Source organism: Lolium rigidum, chromosome 1, assembly GCF_022539505.1.
Source record: "Lolium rigidum isolate FL_2022 chromosome 1, APGP_CSIRO_Lrig_0.1, whole genome shotgun sequence".
Taxonomy (NCBI): Eukaryota; Viridiplantae; Streptophyta; class Magnoliopsida; order Poales; family Poaceae; genus Lolium; species Lolium rigidum.
The window spans coordinates 276,854,154-276,872,931 of record NC_061508.1 but is presented as its reverse complement, the minus strand read 5'-3'; the positions used below and the strand labels follow the sequence as shown (position 1 = coordinate 276,872,931).

At 43.5% G+C, this 18,778-nt stretch overlaps 1 pseudogene; it reads right to left on the bottom strand.

Moving 5' to 3' along the window:
- Positions 1-15,862, bottom strand: part of LOC124659103 — a 31,376-nt pseudogene extending 15,514 nt beyond the window's left edge.
- Between the last annotated feature and the right edge of the window lie 2,916 nt (positions 15,863-18,778).

The following is an 18,778-nucleotide window of genomic DNA, read 5'->3' as shown; positions in this document are numbered from 1 at the left end:
TTATGTAGGTAACTCTGAAAATTAAGACAATTTACGTGAGTGATCCTCAGATATGTACGAAACTTTCATTCAATTTGGGCATTTTCATTTGAGCAAGTCTGGTTCCTTAATAAAATCCATCTTCACGGACTGTTCTGTTTTGACAGATTCTGCCTTTTATTTCGCATTGCCTCTTTTGCTATGTTGGATGAATTTCTTTGATCCATTAATGTCCAAGTAGCTTTATGCAATGTCCAGAAGTGTTAAGAATGATTGTGTCACCTCTGAACATGTTAATTTTTATTGTCCACTAACCCTCTAATGAGTTGTTTCGAGTTTGGTGTGGAGGAAGTTTTCAAGGATCAAGAGAGGAGTATGATACAATATGATCAAGGGGAGTGAAAGCTCTAAGCTTGGGGATACCCCGGTGGTTCACCCCTGCATATTCTAAGAAGACTCAAGCGTCTAAGCTTGGGGATGCCCAAGGCATCCCCTTCTTCATCGACAACATTATCGGTTCCTCCCTGAAACTATATTTTTATTCCGTCACATCTTATGCACTTTGCTTGGAGCGTCGGTTTGTTTTTGTTTTTGTTTTGTTTGAATAAAATGGATCCTAGCATTCGCTGTATGGGAGAGAGACACGCTCCGCTGTAGCATATGGACAAGTATGTCCTTAGGCTTTACTCATAGTATTCATGGCGAAGTTTCTTCTTCGTTAAATTGTTATATGGTTGGAATTGGAAAATGCTACATGTAGTAATTCTAAAATGTCTTGGATAATTTGATACTTGGCAATTGTTGTGCTCATGTTTAAGCTCTTGCATCATATACTTTGCACCCATTAAAGAAGAAATATTTAGAGCTTGCTAATTTGGTTTGCATATTTGGTTTCTCTAGAGTCTAGATAATATCTAGTATTGAGTTTTGAACAACAAGGAAGACGGTGTAGAGTCTTATAATGTTTACAATATGTCTTTTATGTGAGTTTTGCTGCACCGTTCATCCTTGTGTTTGTTTCAAATAACCTTGCTAGCCTAAACCTTGTATCGAGAGGGAATACTTCTCATGCATCCAAAATCCTTGAGCCAACCACTATGCCATTTGTGTCCACCATACCTACCTACTACATGGTATTTATCCGCCATTCCAAAGTAAATTGCTTGAGTGCCACCTTTAAAATTCCATCATTCAGCTTGCAATATATAGCTCATGGGACAAATAGTTTAAAAACTATTGTGGTATTGAATATGTACTTATGCACTTTATCTCTTATTAAGTTGCTTGTTGTGCGATAACCATGTTTCTGGGGACGCCATCAACTATTCTTTGTTGAATATCATGTGAGTTGCTATGCATGTCCGTCTTGTCCGAAGTAAGAGAGATCTACCACCTTAATGGTTGGAGCATGCATATTGTTAGAGAAGAACATTGGGCCGCTAACTAAATCCATGATTCATGGTGGAAGTTTCAGTTTTGGACATATATCCTCAATCTCATATGAGAATAATAATTGTTGCCACATGCTTATGCATTAAAGAGGAGTCCATTATCTCGTTGTCCATGTTGTCCCGGTATGGATGTCTAAGTTGAGAATAATCAAAAGCGAGAAATCCAAAATGCGAGCTTTCTCCTTAGACCTTTGTACAGCAGCATGGAGGTACCCCATTGTGACACTTGGTTAAAACATGTGTATTGCGATGATCCGGTAGTCCAAGCTAATTAGGACAAGGTGCGGGCACTATTAGTATACTATGCATGAGGCTTGCAACTTGTAAGATATAATTTACATAACTCATATGCTTTATTACTACCGTTGACAAAATTGTTTCATGTTTTCAAAATAAAAGCTCTAGCACAAATATAGCAATCGATGCTTTCCTCTTTGAAGGACCATTCTTTTTACTTTTATGTTGAGTCAGTTCACCTATCTCTCTCCACCTCAAGAAGCAAACACTTGTGTGAACTGTGCATTGATTCCTACATACTTGCATATTGCACTTGTTATATTACTCTATGTTGACAATTATCCATGAGATATATATGTTACAAGTTGAAAGCAACCGCTGAAACTTAATCTTCCTTTGTGTTGCTTCAATACCTTTACTTTGATTTATTGCTTTATGAGTTAACTCTTATGCAAGACTTATTGATGCTTGTCTTGAAGTACTATTCATGAAAAGTCTTTGCTTTATGATTCACTTGTTTACTCAAGTCATTACCATTGTTTTGATCGCTGCATTCATTACATATGTTTACAAATAGTATGATCAAGGTTATGATGGCATGTCACTTCAGAAATTATCTTTGTTATCGTTTTACCTGCTCGGGACGAGCAGAACTAAGCTTGGGGATGCTGATACGTCTCCGACGTATCGATAATTTCTTATGTTCCATGCCACATTATTGATGATATCTACATGTTTTATGCACACTTTATGTCGTATTCGTGCATTTTCTGGAACTAACCTATTAACAAGATGCCGAAGAGCCGCTTGTCTGTTTCTCGCTGTTTTTGGTTTCGTAAATCCTAGTAACGAAATATTCTCGAATTGGACGAAATCAACGCCCGGGGTCCTATTTTGCCACGAAGCTTCCGAAGACCGAAGAGGAGTCGAAGTGGGGCCACGAGGCGCCGCCACACTAGGGCGGCGCGGCCCAGCCCCGGCCGCGCCGACCTATGGTGTGGGGCCCTCGTGTGGCCCCCCACGTTGCCCTTCCGCCTACTTAAAGCCTCCGTCGCGAAACCCCCGCATCGAGAGCCACGATACGGAAAACCTTCCGAGACGCCGCCGCCGCCAATCCCATCTCGGGGGATTCTGGAGATCTCCTCCGGCACCCTGCCGGAGAGGGGATTCATCTCCCGGAGGACTCTTCACCGCCATGGTTGCCTCCGGAGTGATGAGTGAGTAGTTCACCCCTGGACTATGGGTCCATAGCAGTAGCTAGATGGTTGTCTTCTCCTCATTGTGCTTCATTGTTGGATCTTGTGAGCTGCCTAACATGATCAAGATCAGCTATCTGTAATGCTATATGTTGTGTTTGTCGGGATCCGATGGATAGAGAATACCATGTTATGTTAATTATCAAATTATTACCTATGTGTTGTTTATGATCTTGCATGCTCTCCGTTATTAGTAGAGGCTCGGCCAAGTTGATGCTAGTAACTCCAAGAGGGAGTATTTATGCTCGATAGTGGGTTCATGCCTCCATTGATATCCGGGACGATGTGACGTAAAGTTCTAAGGTTGTGGATGTGCTGTTGCCACTAGGGATAAAACATTGATGCTATGTCTAAGGATGTAGTTGTTGATTACATTACGCGCAATACTTAATGCAATTGTCTGTTGTTAGAAACTTAATACTGGAAGGGGTTCGGATGATAACCTGAAGGTGGACTTTTTAGGCATAGATGCAGCTGGATGGCGGTCTATGTACTTTGTCGTAATGCCCAATTAAATCTCACTATATTTATCATGACATGTATGTGCATTGTTATGCCCTCTCTATTTGTCAATTGCCCGACTGTAATTTGTTCACCCAACATGCTTTTATCTTATGGGAGAGACACCTCTAGTGAACTGTGGACCCCGGTCCATTCTTTTATACCGAAATACAAATCTGCTGCAATACTTGTTCTTTACTCGTTTTCTTGCAAACAATCATCTTCCACACAATACGGTTAACCCTTTGTTACAGCAAGTCTGGTGAGATTGACAACCTCACTGTTTCGTTGGGGCAAAGTACTTTGGTTGTGTTGTGCAGGTTCCACGTTGGCGCCGGAATCTTCGGTGTTGCGCCGCACTACATCCCGCCGCCATCAACCTTCAACGTGCTTCTTGACTCCTACTAGTTCGATTAAACCTTGGTTTCTTACTGAGGGAAACTTGCCGCTGTGCGCATCACACCTTCCTCTTGGGGTTCCCAACGGACGTGTCAATTACACGTATCAAGAAGTTAAACTCATAAGATTCACCAGCAAATTTAGTCAAAATTTTCTCTTTCTTGCAATCTATAATAGCTCCACAAGTATTTAGAAAAGGTCTACCAAAAATGATAGGACAATAATCACTAGCAGCAGAACCAAGTACCAAAAAGTCAGCAGGATATTTAATCTTACCACATAGAACTTCCACATCTTGAACAATACCAATTGGAGACATAGTTTCTCTATTAGCCAGCTGAATAACCACATCAATATCTTCAAGTTCACAAGAATCAATTTCGTGCATAATCTCCGTGTAAAGCTCATAAGGTATAGCACTAACACTTGCACCAATATCACATAAACCATAATAGCAATGATCACCAATTCTAACAGATAGCATAGGAACACTAACTTGTTTAGGTTTATTAGGATGTGAAACAATATTAGAAGCATCTTCACAGAAAATAATATGACCATCCTCCACATTTTCAGTCACAAGATCTTTAACTATTGCAACAGCAGGTTCAACTTTTATTTGTTCTTCAGGTTCTATAGGTTTCTTTTCACTTTTATGAACCGCACTATTTATAACAGAGTACCCCTTCATTTTAGCAGGAAAAGGAGTTTTTTCAAGGGATGAAGCCTGCTACCCGCATGGGTAGCTACACACCAATGGTGAATGCCAATATGCAAGTCATATGAACTTGTTTTAGCTCGGTTTCCTAGTAGAACGTGAAATTCTGGTGTACAAAAGTGGTTTCCGAATTTTGATTTGAACTTTTTTTGGTCAAAGTCAACTCTGTATTCATAAAGTCAACGCGAAATACATTGGTGAGTTGACTTTGATCAAAAAATATTCGTATCAAAATTCGGAAACCACTTTTGTACACTAGAATTCCATGTTCTACTAGGAAACCGAGCTAAAACAATTTAATATAGCTTGCATATTGGTATTCACCATGGGTGTGTAGCTACCCATGCGGGTAGCAAATGCACTCTCTTTTTTCAATATAAGCTTCAGGAATAACATGATCAGCAGTTTCAACTACAACACACTTATTAATAGATGAATCAATTTTATCTTTATACGGTTCATGATACTTGTCAAAATTCTTCTTAGGCAATTCATAATGAGAGGCAAAAGCTTTATAAAGATTTGCAGCAACTTGAGAATCAAGACCATATGTAGCACTCATATTACGAAATTTATCGGTATCCATAAAAGCTTCAATGCATTTATAATCATAAATTATACCTGATTCTCTATCCTTGTCGTTCTCCCAACCTTCAGTATTTTCTTGGATCCGATCAAGAAGGTCCCTTTTAAACTCTTCTTTGTTGCGTGTAAATGATCCGTGAACAAGAAGTATCCAGCAAGGTCTTGTCTTGAAAAGAAAGTCTTGCATAGAAATTATCAATAATAACATTACCAGGAAGCTCATGAATGGGGCATTTGAGCATTAAAGACTTCAACCCCAAGCTTGGGCAATACTTTCTCCATCATGAGGCCAGAAATTATATATGCGGTTCCGATCTTTGTGAATTTCACTTGGAGGATAAAATTTGGAATAAAATAAAGGCACAATGTCCTCCCAATCAAGAGAATCACCATTCTTCAGCAATTTATACCAATGCGCCGCTTTACCGGACAGCGATATAGAGAATAGTTTCTTTCTAACTTCATTCATAGCAATACCCGCACATTTGAATAACCCGCATAATTCATGCAAAAACAGTAAATGATCACCAGGATGGACAGTTCCATCCCCTTCATAGCGGTTATCCATAACACGTTCAATAATTTTCATAGGTATTTTATATGGTATTACTTCCTCACTGGGCGCCTCATCTACTACCGTTGCAGTAGTAGTAGATTTCCCAAATAGAAATTGAAGAGAAGATCTCTCCATAATGACTTATAGCAAGCAGGCGAAATAAAATCAGCACAAACGGTAAAGGTTTTCCTTACCAATTCCACTTACCAATAGCGCTTCACTCCCCGGCAACGGCACCAGAAAATAGTCTTGATGACCCACAAGTATAGGGGGTGTATCGTAGTACTTTTGATAAATAAGAGTGTCGAACCCAACGAGGAGCGAAGGTGTTGACAAGCAGTTTCGATGAAGGATTCACTGTAAATGCTCACAGACAAGTATTCAGGGGGTTTTGATGTAACAGATGAATAAAGTACAAGTAAGTAAAATGCGAGAGAAATAATTGCAGCGAGTGGCCCAATCCTTTTTATCTCAAAGGACAAGCCGGTTTGTTTACTTATTATGACCAAGCGTTCTTGAGGACACACGGGATTTTAGTCTAGTGCTTTCGCTACATGCAGCTGATTAATTTTCATTGTTTTGATAAGTGTGGTGTGGGTGAACCTATGCTAATGTACCGCCCTTCCTAGGACTAATACATACTTGTGATTATACCCCTTGCAAGCATCCGCAACTACAAGAAAGTAGTTAAGATAAATCTAACCACAGCCTTAAACTCTGAGATCCTGCGATCCCTCCTGCATCGATATACCAACGGGGGCTTAGGTTTCTGTCACTCCGGCAACCCCGCAATTGGCAAACGAGTACAAGATGTATTCCCTAGGCCCATAAATGGTGAAGTATCGTGTAGTCGACGTTCACACGACACCACTAGAAGAATGACACCACAACTTAAATATCATAACATTGAATATTACTCAACCATAATTCACTACTAACATTTAGACTTCACCCATGTCCTCAAGAACTAAGCGAACTACTCCCGAGACATCATATGGAACATGATCAGAGGTGATATGATGATGAATAACAATCTGAACATAAACCTTGGTTCAATGGTTTCACTCAATAGCATCAATAACAAGTAGAAATCAATACCGGGAGAGTTTCCCCTATCAAACAATCAAGATCAAACCCAAATTGCTACAGCGGTGACGAGGTGCAGCGGTGGAGATGGCGGTGATGATGATGAAGATGATGGTGATGGTGATGGAGATGATGTCCAGGTCGATGGCGGTGACGATGGCGTCGATTTCCCCCTCCGAGAGGGAATTTCCCCGGTGGATTCCTGCCCGCCGGAGAGCTCTTTTCTCTCTGGTGTTCTCTGCCCCGAAGAGGCGGCTGTGGCTCTTCGCGACGTACCCTCTGGAGCTTAGGTTTTCGGGACGAAGGGTTTCGCGTAGAAAAGGAGGCGAGAGGGGCTGTGGGGCCCCCACACCACAAGGTGGCGCGGCCAGGCCATGGGCCGCGCCTCCCTATGGTCTGGGCCCACCTTGGGTCCAGCTGGCTCCCCCTTCTGGCTTCCTTCGTCATCTGGAAAAATAGGATTTTTGGTGTAATTTCCTTCCACAGTTGATCTTCCGAAATATTGCATCCCGAGGGTGCTTTTTCCAGCAGAATCTCGGCTCCGGTGCGCGATCTCCAAATAATCATGAAACATGCAAAATAGATGAAATAACATAAGTATTGTGTCCCAATATGAAATATATCAATGAATAACAGCAAATTATGATATAAAATAGTGATGCAAATTGGACGTATCAACAACCCTTTAAATAGGGCGTTGAATGCCCACAAGAAGAGGGATCCATTGAGTAAGCCGACGTCGGCTGGTCGTGTGGTCGGCGAAGGATGCTCTATGAAATGGCCAGAATACTATAAGTCGGGGAAAAAGGAGAAAAAGGCCACCATCGATGAGAAGGAGGTCGCACATCTCAAGGCACAAGTTGCGCAGATCCCGACATTGGTCGAGATCTTGGTCGAGGAGCAAGTGCGGCAACAAGTGCAATATATCGTGGAGACCCAACAGAGGACGCAACGACAGCAAGTGGAGGACCAAGTGGGCACGACTCTTAGCTCCATCATCCCTACCTTGGTTGCCGGTCTGGACGCGTGGTATAGGGGAGGAAAAAAGGGGCCTCCCCCGGTTCCCAGTTTCACGGGAAGCAACTCCCACAACGTGGAGCCATCGGTGAGTCCGCAGGCGGCAACAATGGTGTCTCCGGCGGGGCCAACATTGGTGTCTCCGGCGGCGCCAACCTTGGTGGCTCCCGCGGCGCCAACCTTGGTGTCTCCCGCGGCGCAATTACTTCAGCTCAATGCACCCGTCGCTGCGGATAATACGCCGCCCGACACCGCGCCAACAAGCGGCCTCTCCATCGCGTGGCACGCCGCCGCCGGCGGTGCCTCGACCTTAGCCGAGCCGGACGCCATCACGGTAACCAACCCTCGTCTCCGATGACTTCCATATCCTTGCCTTTGACTACGCTAGCCATCCCTAACGCCCTACATGTTTTCCGCAGGGTGCCGCCGCCGACGTCCCATGCACTCTCCTGCATTTTGTGAACGGCGAGTTGATCGATGTTGCCAAGGCCAAAATCGTTCAACCGAGCAACCGCCAGTTACACGGTGTACCCATGGCACCCGACGTGTATAGGATTCAAATGGTTCGGGTGCTTAGTGGCTATGACGACGTGGTACCTCCCTTTCAACCCCATGGCGCCGACGCAGATGAGGTCCTTACCCTCCACCAATGCTTCAATTGGTCCATGGTTTGGCCAAAGAGCCAGATTCGTTTGGGGGCGAGTGACACCACCCCACGGACAGCACCCCAAGCCGTGCCGGCGCCAAGCCATGGCAAGACCACCCCAACGGTGCCGCCATCAGCCGACGAGGACATGCATATGGCACAGGATCCGAACGATGGTCCGGACGAGGACAGTACGTTCGCCAACCTGGAGTGCCACTTCGATTTTGGGGCGGACTACGATCTCAGTAGCCAACCCTCTCAAGCTGCCGCCGAGGGGAAAACCTATTGCAACAAGCGGCGCCTATTCTGTTCTCAGGAGACGCCTCCAGCTGCCGACTTCACTGACACTCAGCCGATAGCCGAGGTGAGAGAAGTGTTATCAGTCCTAACACACTGAAGAAGGCTTGCGAAGAGGAGAATGCAGTCCCAATAAATACGAAGCCGAAGGGACGGAAAAGAAAGAAGAAGGACGACAAGTCTGCCAGCCAGCCGGCACCGATCCGTGCTCAGGACGGGCCACCAGTGCCCAAGGATATCGAGTCGAGGGTGCATGTGTCGGGTGAGCGGATGCTAATTCAAAGATTGTACGATGCTGCACCCGGTCCTATGCGATCTCTGGTTGACGGTATTCAGTTTATGGAGGAGCGGCGTATCAGGGAGAAAGATCATGGATACCTAGTGTATGTTGCCAAGGTGCCCTCGGGCCAAGGCTTTGTCGATAGTGGCTACGCGGAGAAGATCTTCCTGCGGTATGATGACATCTTCGCCATGCTGAACAGTTATTCGCTGCACTACACCTTCATTCGCCTATACTCGCTCAGCAAGGCGATGCGGATCATTAGAAACAACATCCCGGACATCGCGATAGCCGACCCCTTCTACATGCGTGCCGCGCGCGTGTAGAGGGGCCCTCCTCCGTTGCCGACATGCCTGCGCGGAAAGCTCGAACAAGCTGGATTACTGAACAATGCCAGTATATGGGATGTATATCCCATTCCAAAATGATCTATTAATCTGCTAATAAGCCGTTTCATACCAGTTCCGTCTATCTCTTTATTATGAAAGACCAGATTGGCCCGTACGGGACCAGCAGTAGCTTATGCTACCTGAGCATCTCAGAGACTGGGCCAACAAATTGTCGCGGGTCCCTGATGACGGCATCAAGCAAGAGTTCTTTCGCATCCAAGTAGAGTTCTGTCAAATCATCTTTCAAGATGTCATTAGAAGCGCGGGGGAGTTCTATGCCGGCTATCAGCCGTCGAACAATGAAATAGACACAATGCTCCAAATGCAGGGTGACGACTACCGCTCATGGATGTGCTTGAAGAAAGGCGGCGGTTTTATCCACGCTCCTAAGTCCCTTTAGCCGAGTCTTGATGTGCGAGCTGATACGTCCAATTTGCATCACTATTTTATATCATAATTTGCTGTTATTCATTGATATATTTCATATTGGGACACAATACTTATGTTATTTCATCTATTTTGCATGTTTCATGATTATTTGGAGATCGCGCACCGGAGCCGGGATTCTGCTGGAAAAAGCACCGTCGGGATGCAATATTTCGGAAGATCAACTGTGGAAGGAAATTTCACCAAAAATCCTATTTTTCCAGATGACGGAGAAGGCCAGAAGGGGGAGCTGAGAGGACCCAAGGTGGGGCCAGACCACAGGCCGGCGCGGCCCATGGCCTGGCCGCGCCACCTTGTGGTGTGGGGGCTCCACAGCTCCTTTCGCCTCCTTTTCTTCGCGAAACCCTTCGTCCCGAAAACCTAAGCCACAGAGGGATCCTCACGAAGGGTTACAGCCGCCTCTGCGGGGCGGAGAACACCAGAGAGAAAAGAGCTCTCCGGCGGGCAGGAATCCGCCGGGGAAATTCCCTCCCGGAGGGGGAAATCGACGCCATCGTCACCGCCATCGAGCTGGACATCATCTCCATCACCATCACCATCATCTTCATCATCATCACCGCCATCTCCACCGCTGTGCCTCGTCACCGCTGTAGCAATTTGGGTTTGATCTTGATTGTTTGATAGGGGAAACTCTCCCGGTATTGATTTCTACTTGTTATTGATGCTATTGAGTGAAACCATTGAACCAAGGTTTATGTTCAGATTTTTATTCATCATCATATCACCTCTGATCATGTTCCATATGATGTCTCGTGAGTAGTTCGTTTAGTTCTTGAGGACATGGGTGAAGTCTAAATGTTAGTAGTGAATTATGGTTGAGTAATATTCAATGTTATGATATTTAAGTTGTGGTGTCATTCTTCTAGTGGTGTCGTGTGAACGTCGACTACACGATACTTCACCATTTATGGGCCTAGGGGAATGCATCTTGTACTCGTTTGCCAATTGCGGGGTTGCCGGAGTGACGAAACCCGAGCCCCCGTTGGTATATCGATGCAGGAGGGATCGCAGGATCTCGAGTTTAAGGCTGTGGTTAGATTTATCTTAATTACTTTCTTGTAGTTGCAGATGCTTGCAAGGGGTATAATCACAAGTATGTATTAGTCCTAGGAAGGGCGGTACATTAGCATAGGTTCACCCATAAAACACTTATCAAAACAATGAAGATTAATCAGCTGCATGTAGCGAAAGCACTAGACTAAAATCCCGTGTGTCCTCAAGAACGTTTGGTCATTATAAGTAAACAAACCGGCTTGTCCTTTTGCTAAAAAGGATTGGGCCACTCGCTGCAATTATTTCTCTCGCATTTTACTTACTTGTACTTTATTCATCTGTTACATCAAAACCCCCGAATACTTGTCTCGTGAGCATTTACAAGTGAATCCTTCATCGAAACTGCTTGTCAACACCTTCTGCTCCTCGTTGGGTTCGACACTCTTATTTATCGAAAGTACTACGATACACCCCCTATACTTGTGGGTCATCAAGACTATTTTTTGGCGCCGTTTCCGGGGAGTGAAGCGCTATTGGTAAGTGGAATTGGTAAGGAAAACCTTTACTGTTTGCGCTGATTTTATTTCTGCCTGCTGCTATAATTCATTATGGAGAGATCTTCTCTTCAATTTCTATTTGGGAAATCTACTACTACTGCAACGGTAGTGGATGAGGCGCCAGGTGAGGAAGTAATACCATATAAAATACCTATGAAAATTATTGAACGTGTTATGGATAACCGCTATGAAGGGGATGGAACTGTCCATCCTGGTGATCATTTACTGTTTTTGCATGAATTATGCGGGTTATTCAAATGTGCAGGTATTGCTATGAATGAAGTTAGAAAGAAACTATTCTCTATATCGATGTCTGGTAAAGCGGCGCATTGGTATAAATTGCTGAAGAATGGTGATTCTCTTGATTGGGAGGACATTGTGCCTTTATTTTATTCCAAATTTTATCCTCCAAGTGAAATTCACAAAGATCGGAACCGCATATATAATTTCTGGCCTCATGATGGAGAAAGTATTGCCCAAGCTTGGGAGAGATTGAAGTCTTTAATGCTCAAATGCCCCATTCATGAGCTTCATGGTAATGTTATTATTGATAATTTCTATGCAAGACTTTCTTTTCAAGACAAGACTGTCAACACCCGGATTTTTAAGTCCAGATGCCTATTATGCCATTCATCGCAATCCCAGGAATATTGTTTTTGCGAGACATAATAGATTAATATCACAACACATCATTTATTACAACGCATATTTGTCTTACAACACGGGATCACATGATCCAGTCTCATTACAATACTAGTTGATCCATTGATCAATTACAAAACACATAGCGGAAACGAAGTAGCGTAGTAGTAGTCCATCTATTCCACAGGCAACTGTTGACGTCAGGAGTGATCCTAGTTGTCGTAGACGTCCTGCTGTCCTTCTTCCGGGTTCTGGTACTCCTCTTCATAGTCTGGCCATTTGAATAGCCAGGGACAAAGCCATGAGTACTTTAAAGTACTCGCAAACTAATACTAATGTAAGCACTATCAACTATAGTAAAGGGGGTTCTAAGCTCTAGTTTCATTTGCATAAAGCCAGTTTTATTTCATAAGCACTTTAGTAAACCAAAACCTCTTCATTTGCCTAACTTACTCAGGTGGGAACATTAGTGTCATTCCCACAACTCTGGTGTGATTCAAAGTCAAAGTCACCTTTCAAGTTCAAAAATTCACAAGTCACCCTTCACATGTCACATTTTTGAAAAGTTCGATGACGGAACAGTATGGCCTTTCCAACCGTCCATAACCGTGGACGCGGCTATTCGAATAGATCTACACTCTGCAGAGGTCGTACACTTGTGCCACAACATTTGCAATAATCCGTCAGGGTTAACTGGCCCTGATTTACCACACTCCGTGTGCGGACTACCAACCATAACCTTTCACTTACATACCCTAGTATAGGCACCTCTCCCCATGAGCTTGGCCTCCCGGTGAAAACCAACTGTTAACCCGGGAACTGCACAGGGCTTGGGCCGGACATTCACCTCATATTCACGTCATTTCTCCTCATTTCCTTTGTTGTAGAGGCAGCCTCCAGCCTAACCCCGATGACGCTTGTTTAGAGGGAACCCATACTAAGATACATAAACTTCTAGTTAAGCCTTACCCATTTCAGGTATTGTGGGGGTACTTGTAAAATTGGAATGGTATCGCATCCGAACCCAACCATCAGTTTTGGTAAAATTCACCAAGTCATTCATCAGTCATATTCACCTTCAAAATCTTTCAATAGAATGACTCATCATTCCAAGGTTTTCAAAGTCATTTCATTTCACAAGTTCCCATCTAGAGTAGTCAATTTTATTTGTTAGCACTAGCAACTAGTCATGAGGGGTGCTAACTTAGCTTATAGCTTTCTAGGCTAAGTTTGATACTCTTGTAGTATTCTATCTCTAGACCAAAGTTAACTATAAAAGCAAATTATAAATAATCAAAAACAAAAGCTTGTAAAGTAAAACTGGGAAATAGGATCATAAGCATAAAGTAAAAAGGTAAAGGTGCCTTGCTCGTGAGGAGCTTTGCATTTGGGTAGTCTTGCAAGAATATTTGCTGGCCATAATATGGGTTGCAAGGATTTTAGCTTGCCTTGAGTGGTGTACTGATCAAAGTGGTCTTCTTCTCCTTCTTCTTGGTAGAAAACCTCCTCCTCTTGATAGTCCCCGGTACTAGCGTCTAAAATACGAATACGAGGATACAATCACCAAACAATTCATTGGCTATTCCAAACATCACATATATTCACACAAACTATTCTATTCACATAATTAAATACAATTTGGTGCATTGGTGGTATTGCTTTGAGGAAGAATAATTTCCTCTCATTTTATATGTAAATGATAGTTTCCAAATAGTTTTTTGAGGAATAATCTCCTCTCATTGAATCTTCGTTAAGATTTAATTCCTCAAATCATCACACATGAATATATGTTGACCTAAGTCAACCATTCATCATCATCATTTGAGAAAATGATTTAAATGAGGTAGGGATACCTCATACCATTTAATAATGCCTATTATGATTTAAAATCTCCAAGTATTTCATGTGAGAGTATTTGACCAGGGGTTCAAACTTCATATGAAAGTACTTGGGACAAGATTTAAATGAAGTGAAACACTTCATATAATTTACACAAGTAAACTAGCATCACTCATTACTATTAAGTGGGTAAATGTGTTGTTTTCTTATTTAGGAAAAATAATTTCCTCTCATACTAAATAAGGTGTTACTTTTAATTACTTAGAGAAATAATTTCCTCTCATTATCTTAGTAAGATTTAATTTCTCTTATGAATAATATATGACCTAGGTTGACCAAAGTCAACCTCTTCACACTTATCATTTAAGAAAATGATTTAAATGAGGTGAACACCTCATACCTTTTTAATCCTAACATGGTAAAGATTTAATATCATCAACAATTCATGTGAGACCTAAATGATCAGAGTCTCTACCTCATGTAGAATTACTTGAGACAAAGATTTAAATGAGACCAAAGCATCTCATATGATTTAATAAGTAGTTTTGAACAATTTAAATACTACTATGAAAGATTTAATATTTTCAAATAAGAACATATGGGTCATTAATACATGTGTCATAAACTCTCATTGAATCACTTGGATTAATGATTTAAATGAGATGCTACACCTCATATAATTTAAATACTATTTTTGAAATAGTTTCCATGAGCTAGAAATGGCCAGATAGCCATTATTTGAGTTTAGCTTATGATCATATGAAACAACTATAGTATTTTATTACATAAGAAATTAGACAATATCAAATGTGATTTTTGAGAGGTGGAACCACCTCAAAATAGTTTATGGTTGATTTTTAAGATTTATTTGAAGTTTGAAAAGTTACTGATTTGTTATTTTTACTATTCCAATTCTACAACATGTTTTGAGTTGAATCCAGTGGGGTTGGATGGGGCCTTTCATGAGCTTTCTAACTATATAAAATTTGTTGAATTTGGATCAGTAGATTTGGATCTATGGAATTTTGAAGTTGACACCAGTTTGCAATTTAAAAGAAAAAGAAATAACCAAGTTTGAATTCAAACGGGGCGGGAACTGAATTGGGCCGGCCCAGCTTCGCTGGCGAGGCGAGCGGGCCGCCTGACAGTGGGGTCCACTGTCAGGGCGTTTTAAAACGCCGAACCGGTACGTGGAAAGGGAGCCGTTGGATTAGATGTCGATCGGATGGACCAGAGACAGCGTCGTCTCCGGCGAGAGGGGAGGTCACGGGGGCGCCGGTAGGAGGTCGACGGCTTACCGGCGGCGCGGCGAGGGTCGGCGAGGCGCGGAGAGGATGTTGTCGAGGAAGGGGAGGCAGCTCGTAGCGGTTTCGTCTCCGGGGGTGGCTCGGATCGACGGCGCCCTTCTCAGCACCGCCGCGGCTCCGGTGATCAAATTGACTGGCTATGGTGGTGAATCGAGCAAGAGGTGAGGTCGAGGAGCTTGAGGAGAGGAAGGAGAGCAAGTTTGGTGTGGAGGGTGAAGCACGAGGAGGTCTCCTTTTATAGCGTCTGGAGGTGGCCGAGGTGCTGCGACGGTGGTGGTCATGGTGATGGGGCTACAGCGGTTCTGGGGCTCTGGCGATGACGCTCCTGGCTCGGCGACGTCATGGCGGCGACGTGGGGCTTGAAGGCGATGAAAAAGAGGCAGAAACGAGGACGAGCGCGTGCGGTCTCTGTCGCGGGTACCGGCGCACGTCGTCGACGGTGGTGTCACGTACAGGGTTCCCGCGGCGAGATGGCGTTGTCTGGGAGGTTGCAGGGTCCACGGTGAGTAGACGTGCGCATGGGGAGAGCGAGGGGAGGCTTGAGTCGACGGGGCGAGCGGCGTCCAGTCGCGTCCAGGGTTGCCAGCGTGCGCGTCCTGGCGCGCGTGGGCGTCTCTGGGCGTGGTCTGGGCGCGCAGCTGCTGGTCAATGCCGACGTCGTCTCGGGTCAGAGCGTGCATGGTCAACATCAGCAGGGTCCAGGCAAGCTAGGTGACATGTTGATGTGGCCTGGATGGGAGAGGAGAGGGGTGAGCATGGTGAGTGTCAATGGTGGCCGGCATGGGTGGTGTTTTGGTCATGGTGACCAAGAGAGAGGGGTGCAGTGGCTTGTACTGGTGATGGGAGGTGTGAGGGAGCTCCAGGGCCTCAGAGATGGTCAGGGTTGGACTTGGTCCAAAGTGAAAATGAGGTATGGGCACAAAGTTTATCCCTGCCTGCAAGGTGCTCGACCAAATGGCCGAAAGAGAAATATTTTTGAATTTTGAAAAATCCTTTTGTGGATCTCATTTATATATTCATAGAAGTGGAATGGTGGTGGGGGTGATCATTTTGGTGAAGTTTTGTGAGATCTCAAAATGTGGTTCATCTTCTCTTTAATTGAAAGTCTCCACTTGTCTCCTCTATTCTGGTCAACCTAGTCAACATGAAGGGTGGTGGTCAACATGAAAGTTGTTGATCTTAACATGGTCTTGGATGACATGGTCAGAGTTGACCAAGTTTGGTTGAAGAAAAGTCAAAGGCAGGGGTGTAAAGTGGGGAAGATTTTATAAATGGATCATATGACCATTATCACATGTATGTGAGTTTTGAATTTTCCTTTGATTTGATTCTTGTTTCTTTGATGCAAATGTGTTTGTTTATCATATATAAGTATTCTACAAGCAAGAGATCAAGCCATGGTGGCCTTGGGTGAAGATTTGCAATTTGGGCTAAGTGTATGTGAGTGAAATTTGGGGATTTTCTCACTATGTGATTTCTCTTTATTTGAATTGACCATTGTTGACTCTAATGTGATTCTTATTAGTTTAGAAACATTTTCCAACCATTGAAACCAATTCAAATGGTCTTGGTCAAAGATTTGCAAAAATGGCCATAACACATAAGAGGTGAGGTGTTAAATTTTATTATTTTTGTAAAGTGTTGATCTTGCTTCACTTGGACATGGGTTAGGGTCAATTTAGGGTTATATGAAGTTTAGAAATGGTTGCACACCATTTGGTCAAGGTTAAATGTCATAGGGCAAAAATTGGTGAAATGGCTATGTGTCTCATATGCCTCTATGCATATGTGGCATTTGATTTTTGATTTGAGTGTTCTTGGCCCATTTGAGGTTGTTGAGTATTAAAAGGGTATATGGAAGTGATCCAACTATTCACCACAAGTCCTAGGGTCAAGATTCTTAAATTCACCAATTTGTATTTTACTCTCATTTGCCTCTATGGCATTTTTAGTTTCTTTTTAATTCTTTTGGAAATCACTTGGATGTGGTTTGATAGGTACTAGGTAAGATGTATGAAGATTTTCCAAACCTCTAAGCAAAGTAGAAAAGCTTAGGATAAAGTTTTATAAAAATAGCCATAGGCACATATACATCTTTCTTATTTATTGTCCTTTTATTTTATTTTAACTAGGGTGGTGAAAAGAGGGGTGAGGTTTAGGGTTTAGTGGGGTTCACAATGGTTCACCACCATTTAGCATAAATAAGAAAGGTAGGGTTCAAGATTTACCTATTAGGGCTATATGCCACCATATGTCTTTTATTTTATTTTGGGTTTCTCAACATAGATCCAATGATTGGTGGAGAAGATTAGGGTTTGAGGTTTTTCTTATTTGATTTCTTTCTCTTGTATTTTATTTGATTGGTGATCTTCACTTGATCATTTTAGGGTTTTAGGGTTTAGCACATAAGCATAATAACACTCATCATGGCAAAACACAAGATTTAAACAAGGTCTATATGTATAAATCTTATTTTATCAAAAGTTTTTGTTGGTTCCAAAATTTGGAACTAGGGAAATTCATTTTGTTTGTTTTGAAATTTTTGGGTTGTTACAAACCCTTCCCCTTAAACAAATCTCGTCCCGAGATTTTAAGAAAAGTTAGGTTCCTAAGAAAGATTGAGCAGTGATATTAACAGGGGAACATACTTGGCATGGCCTGAGGGGCTTCCTGGGCTTCATTGGCAGTCATGTGGTAGAGACGGCCGTTGTTGTTGTTCTGGTTCCTTCTTCCGGCAAAGCGGCGCTGTTGCTGAGCAGGTGCTGCGGTATTGGCGGCAATCCTGGCAAGCTTTTTGGGGCACTCATTGGAGAAGTGACCCACAACTCCACATTCATAGCAGTTGACGGTGGACTTGTCTTTGGGGTTGACGGGAACAGCGTTACTCCCAGTCCTTGGGGCAGTATTGGGGTTGTTGTTGTTGCCATTGGGATGGTTGTGGTTGTTGTTGTTGCGATTGCCGTTGTTAGGGTTGCTGTTGTCGTTGTTGTTGGGATGGTTGTTGTTGTGGTTGCCTCTGGGCTTCGGGGGTCCTCCGTTGTTGTTGGTGTAGTTGGGGCGATAATGCTGGGTAGGGGGCTTGTTGTATCTTGGGGTAAATCCTCCAGAGGAGTTGTTGCGGTACTTCTGGGTATGGTGGGGTCCACTCTGGTTCATCATTCTGCGCTTGCGGTTCTCATTGGCCTGATGCAGCTTTCCTTCCATCTGTATGGCGGAGTCTACCAGGGCTTCTAAGTCAGCGAACGGAATGTTCACTAACACCGTCTGCATCTCGTCGTGTAGTCCGTTCAGAAATCTTTCCTTTCTCTTTTCATTTGTGTCGGTCTCATCCGGGGCGTACCTTGACAGAGTGAGAAACCTGTCGCGGTATTCTACCACGGACATCCTTCCTTGCTTGAGTTCACGGAACTCGTCTCTCATCTTTTTTATTAGTCCTTGGGGCACATGATATTTACTAAACTTCAGCTTGAAGTCTTCCCAGGTCATCATCTGTCCTGCATTCATGGCACGGGTGCTGGTCCACCAAGCTCTGGCTGGTCCTGCTAAGTAGTGCGTGGCAAACAGCACTTTCTCTGCGGCTTCAACTTGCGCAACTT